At 56.9% G+C, this 6000-nt stretch overlaps 1 protein-coding gene across 4 annotated transcripts in view; it reads left to right on the top strand.

Annotated features, from left to right (window-relative positions):
- The first annotated feature begins 1309 nt into the window (after positions 1 to 1309).
- Positions 1310 to 6000, top strand: part of BCOR (BCL6 corepressor) — a 127258-nt gene continuing 122567 nt past the window's right edge. For 3 of the 4 annotated variants that reach the window (XM_063660419.1, XM_054470872.2, XM_054470881.2), the window contains exon 1: positions 1362 to 1632. The gene's annotated coding sequence lies outside the window, so the exon portion shown is untranslated. Of the gene's footprint in view, positions 1633 to 6000 lie in introns of all 4 variants that reach the window. The other variant, XM_054470879.2, reaches the window with a different exon arrangement.

Raw genomic sequence — 6000 nt, 5'->3', positions numbered from 1 at the left:
AAAAATAGATAACTATGAGGGTAGGGAAAGAAAAAAGGAAGGAGTGAGGGAGGGAAGGATAGTAGTCAATAGATATTGGATGGATCAAATTGGAAAGGAGAAAGTTCACATTCAGGTAACATGAAGTGGAATTTGGCCTCATTTCAGGTTGCCCAACTAGTAACACAAGATAACTGGTAAGGTTTAGAAAATGAAGTAGGGAGAGGGGAAATTTTCTAAACTTTACCCTACTTACTCCCACTATATGGTATGAACATCTATTCTACTGAGCTATCTAAGTTTAAGTGTTTTTAATGCTTCCTTTCTTGGGCCACGAGAAGGAGTAGGACAGTACAGAGCACCAGTGGCAGCTCTTCAAATCACAGATGTGGTCCCACTGACTGGGATCGCGGAGCTGTCGGTTAAAGTAGATGACTGCCTACACTTCGAGATGCAACCTCACAGCTGGTGAGGGTTGAAGCCAGTTGCACAGGGTGGTCCGTGAATTCAAAAATAACCACAGAGCTATAAGCCACGCTCCCCTGAGCCCCCACCAGCCGGTAGAAGGGAAGCCAACGAACCACGTTTGGTGGGTGTACCCTCCTCCCCTGTTGCTTATGTGTTCAGAATCACGTCAATTGCAGTTCCAGGCTGCCTGAGCAGAATCCTACAGAACAGGAACAGGGTTGGGAAAAAATGGCCGAGACCAAGTAGAAGCTGCTTTGGCTATGTGCCCCAGCAAGTTCAAATGACTACCAGGGTGGTTGGCTAGGGTATAGGAGTAGGAGGTTAATATATTTTTGAATAAGAGTTTCCTGTTACCTGCGAACACTCAAAAAACAGCTAGAGGTTTTCATTCCTCTTAGGAAGAACAATGGTTAGGGCTGTTTTCTCTCATCACTTGTCATCAATGATTCTGTCAATCATTTATTCTGACACCCATTCATTCCACAAATATTTATTGAGTGCCTACTATATGCCAGCCACAATGTTACACGCCAAATATACAGCTCTCAAGCAAACACTGGGTTTTGTAGACAGGTTTGTACTGTGGATACCAAGGTATGCACTGTAACATACTTACAGCATGTTTAGCCACCCTGAACTCAGAGACCTGGGTTCAAATCCTCACTAAGTCACTTACTTAGCTGAGTAACTGAGCTTCACACAGTTTTACACGACTGACCTTTCCCTATGCCTCAGTTTCTCACTCTGTAAAGTTGGAGGGCTTGTGAAGAACTTACACAGACCACGGGAGTAGGAGCTACCACTATTATTTAGCACAGTCCTCCACCCCAGCTCTGCCTGGTGCCACAGTCCACCGCTTGGTGGTATTTCCGAAGCTGGCCAGGCCCTCTGCTGCTGACCCTGGAAATCGGGTCACACTAGACAAGGCTGCATGAGCGGGGAGAAGGCGGGGGGGCTCCTTTGCACGCGGCTGCTCGCGTTTCCCCAAGGCCTCCAAGTAGTCTAAAAACTCACCTCGGAGGAGGGGAAAGAGCGTGAAGTGGCTCTTTCGATCTGAGACACCCCCTCCCGGAGAACTCGCCCCCTCCCCCCCAGCCCAGAGCGGAGTGAAATCTCAGAAGCCGCGGCTGCTGGGTTTGAACGGAATGCCGGAGTCAGTGGAAGACGGAGCTGGTCGGCCCGAAGGTCAGCGAGTTGTTTTGAGTTCTCCTACCCGGAAGGTAGGGGGTGGGGTGGCGAGCAGGGAGTAGAGGACGCCAGGGCCCCCGAGAGACCCCGCGTCAGAGCAAAAATTGTTTGTGCTCCGGAACAGGCAGCTCAGCGGAAGCCGCGACGGGGGCGGGTCACGTGCGGCGGTGGCGGCGCAGCTGGCGGGGGAGCCGGGCTGGGACAAGGGCCGGGCCGGGCGGGGGTGGCGCGGGGCGGCGGCTCTCGTAGCCGAAGGTGGAACCGGCTGACTCTGGGCGCTGGGAGCGAGCGGCTCCCCGAGCCCGGAGCGAGGGAGGCGCGCGAGTTATGGAGGGACCGGTGTGGGAGCCAGGGCGCTCGGAGCTCCGCGTGGTGCGGCACGGGCGGGACGAAGAATCGTTGGGGGGCGGGGGCAGGGACACGGAAGCGGGCTCCCCGGGCGAGAGCGGAACCGACGCGGAGGCTGCGCGGGCGTCTGAACCCCAAGAATGGAGGCGCCGCTCTTGTAGTCGCCGGCCTTGTTTTCTTCTTGCACGCAAATCCCGGAACGACCGGAACCGCCATCCCCGCCTGCGTCCCAGGGGCGCCCCATTACGCATGGCGGGGGGGCCCGCGGGGCTACTCCGGGAGGGGAACCGTGAGGCCGAGGCCGGGGAGGGCTGCGAGGTGGCTCGCGGGGGTGCGAGCCGGAGCGGGGCTGCACACCACACAAACAGCCTCCCCTTCCCCCGGAAGAGCGGGCGAGGGAAGACGCGGGCTAGCTCTGGGGGCTCCCCAGGACTGTGGGAGCCAGGCGGGGACCGCAAGGCGGAAGGGAGTGCTGCAGAGAAACCATCGGCCCCACCTGGAAGACATCGGTGGCCTCGTGGCCGGTGGTGAACGGTCTCACGCTTCCCCAAAGTGGCGTGCGCTACTCTGGCGTGGGAGGGAAAGGACACAAACTTGGCCATCTGCCAGAACCCTTGAAGACGCCTGACTTTGGTGTCCCTCCGCCCCCCGCAGTGGCCCGAAATGTACTCTCCCTCCCGTAGTCCACGAGGTTCAGGTCCGAAGCCTGGAAAAGTAGGGTAGCGGGGTCTGGCCTCGGACGGGAAACCCACCCACGTTCTCCTGAGGTGCCACGCGGGGAAGGCGCGGAACAGTCTTCTTGCAAAGTTTCCCGCCCCTCACCCCAATCGAGTAAGGGCGCCTCTTCCGGAGGTGGGGGCGGGGAACGGCCTCGTAGCGGGGAGTGGTGCTAGTTCCTCTTCCCTGCGACCTCTCGGGCCGCCTGCGCGTTCGCGTCCCTAGACGCTGCACCCCAGTTTGCTGCAACGTCTGCTCGGAGTCGCGGCAGCGGGTGCTGCGCGGAGTCTAGGACGACGCGAGACGCCATTTGCATCCCCCCTCCCTCCTGCAGGTTGGCGGGGGCGGCGGTGTCGCCCGCCGCGGAAGCGTATGCCTGGCAGTGACACTGACTAGATGCTGTGTCGATACGTGCACAGAATCGGGGTGGGCCTTCACCTTTCGTGTGCGCACACACTTTCTGTTGGAAAAGTTGCGATTTTTTTTCTCCTCCTCTCGCCGCACAGCTGCTGTCTCCCGGGCGGAATTAGGCGACCACGTTTGCTCAACCCAAGGGAGAAACGATCGCGCCGGCGCTGGGCGGCCGCCGGGCCCGGGCCGCGAAAATCCAGCCCTGGCTTTGCGTCGAGCTGCTGAGTGCCGCGCTTACGCGCGCGGGGCCAGCCGGGGCCTGGTTTCCATCTGCCCCTTTTGCCTCCGTGTTAAGTTCGCCGGGGAAAACCCAATGATCCGTGCAGAGCCCCTCCGGGGAGAGCCCCCGCCCCACCCCACCCCCAGCCCGATCCCGACCGATGGAAAAAATGACAGTATAGGTCAGAACAGGCTGCCCGCGAGTATTAATATAGGCGGCCTCCGTTCCCGGTGCTTGGGGAGGATGGGCGCTTCGCCAGGAAACCGCCGAAGGAGACGCCATGAGGGCCGCCTGCCCCTTCTCGGGCTAGAAAACGTGGATTCTCAGAGGGACCAGATAAATGTGGTCAGATAGCTGCAGGAACTTACCCCATCTAAATACAGGTTGCCCATGTATATTCCAACCAAGATCATTTTTGTTTCAATCTAATACACGTTGAGTCAATTAGAAATACTGTGAGAACTGGTCAAACGGTAGATAGGAAACTTGCTCTTTGCCTAGCATTAAATGTATGTTCAGGAGGTGCGGGGCTGAGCACTATCGGCGCAGCCAGTCTGTGTGCTAAGAAGACAGGGTCCCCTTTGCGTTCCACCTTCCAGGACCTTAATAGAACGCGAAGAGAGGGTTTATTTTAGTTGTAGTTTCTATTAGAGGGTTGCTTACTCCTTGCAAACTCCTGCCTGGGGTTGTCGGTAATTAGTAGTAGATGGTTCTGCGTTTTGGCTTTTACAGTCCACGTTTTTCCCTTGGCTTTTTCTTTTCCTGCGTACACGCTGCTGGGTACGGGGAGGGGGCTGCCCAGACGTGTGCTGCCGCTGCCCTCGGGCTCTTTCTTGCGCACCACGCGGCCTCGGAGGAGGGGAAATGTGAACTCTCCGGGTGGCGCTCGAGAACTGGAATTCTGATTTAGGGCTGCGGGTTTCTTCCGGAGGCTGGCTGGGAGCGTCTTGTAGGGGCCGGAGGCTGTGAAGGGGAAGCCCCAGAGGTGACCCTGAGGCCTCAGGAGCAAACCTGGAGGCGCCCGTGTTCTTTGTCTTTCTCGGGGCTGGCAGCTTGGCACGCACAGTTTCGATAAGGATCTACTGAGAGCTAGAGCGCACTGCCAGCACATTTCAGTGATTAGGCAAACGCCGGTAGCCACTTAAGGCAAAGGCCATTTGCGTTGTCTTTGAAAAGGAAAAGGCAGCCTCACCTAATGAATTATGGGTGACCCTGGAGAGGCCAAGCAGGGGAGGCCGAGGCCTCCCTAGGCTCTTATTTGCCGCAACTCCTCCCCTTTGTGCCAGAGTCCCCATTTCAAAGGTAATGGGAAGCCTTTTGAAATTAGAAGTCTGACCGATTCTGTCTACAGAAGTGGTATTTGCATCTGTGCATCAGTAAAATGTGGCTCGCCAGCGGCCCAGGGACAAGGCCTGCCATACGCCAGCCCTGGACCAGTGTTAGACCAAAGTACATCCCAGAGGACATGGCTTTTGGCCAACTCCTCCGAGAACTGATTTAAAGAGGTGGCCTTCAGCCATCAAAAAAGGTGGCCTGGAGGAGTAGGCTGGAGGTCCTGGAAACCAGTGCTCTTCCCCAGGGCTGCAGGGAGAGAGTGGGTAATGGTGCCTGAGCCCTGAGGGAACTTGCCATTAATCCAGGCTAAATGAGCACCATTAAAGAGGACTCTTCCTCCTATCCACCACCATACACACACAAGCCTTTATGGGAAGGTCTAGTGGAGACAGTTTGAGGGCATTTGGCCTTCACTTTTCAGTGGCCTTACAATAGTGCCCTTTCCACCCTGCCAAGACCACTAGCTCCATGTCAACTTCCAGGAACTTTAACCCGGAACTTTGTACTCCCTACCCATCCAAAGGGAGTGCCAGATCATAGTAACAAACACATGTAGCATTGTACTGGAGGCAGCGTTCTAAGCGCCTTATGTATGGAGGCATGTTATCCTCAGAACAATCCTACTAGGTAGATACTAGTATTGGCCTTATTTTACAGTTGAGGACTCCGAGTTTCCGAACTGTTAAGCGGTTTGCCCAAAGCTGCACAGCTTGGGATAATAGGGCCTGGATTGACCAGAGAGATAGGGCTGTGTTGCCTCTCTCGCGTTTTGTAATGAAAGTGATCTGTTTGGGGGGTGTTTCGAGAGGACTGCCTGGACCCCAACCTTCCAAAGGAAAATATCAAGAGACCAGAAAGCCCAACATTTGGCCTTTATTTTGCAAAAGAAAGTTCTGGAGAGTCGTACAGAGGCATCTTACTGTGGCTCCTCCGCGGCAAGGAAGGGGTCAGGGAAGGCAATTGCAAAGGCCCCCCTGGCCCACCTAGCCGCATAGCATCCGGCGATCACGTCCGCCGGAGGTGACTGGGGACTGGAGACAGCCGATTGCCGAGGAACTCCTTATCGCCCAGTGTCAGTGCTCCCGGGTGCCGGAGCTAAACGTCCGCCTGCGGGGGCGGCTGGTTCACACCAGTCCCCTGGCTCCCGACGCGCCCCCGGGCTTCTCCGGCGGAGCTGGCTAGATGCCCGGCGGCGGCTCCGAAGCTCCGGGCTCCCCACCGCTTGTCCCGCCAGCCCGAGGCATGGAGCCCCACGGCCCAGGACTGGAGAGCCCAATTCCTCAGTCCAGGTTGGGACTGCTGGTTCCGGGTTGCTCACGATCATTCTCCCGTCA

Source organism: Pongo pygmaeus, chromosome X (genome assembly GCF_028885625.2).
Source record: "Pongo pygmaeus isolate AG05252 chromosome X, NHGRI_mPonPyg2-v2.0_pri, whole genome shotgun sequence".
Lineage (NCBI taxonomy): Eukaryota > Metazoa > Chordata > Mammalia > Primates > Hominidae > Pongo > Pongo pygmaeus.
The sequence above is the reverse complement of the archived record's forward strand: the minus strand, read 5'-3'. Positions and strand labels throughout refer to the sequence as shown.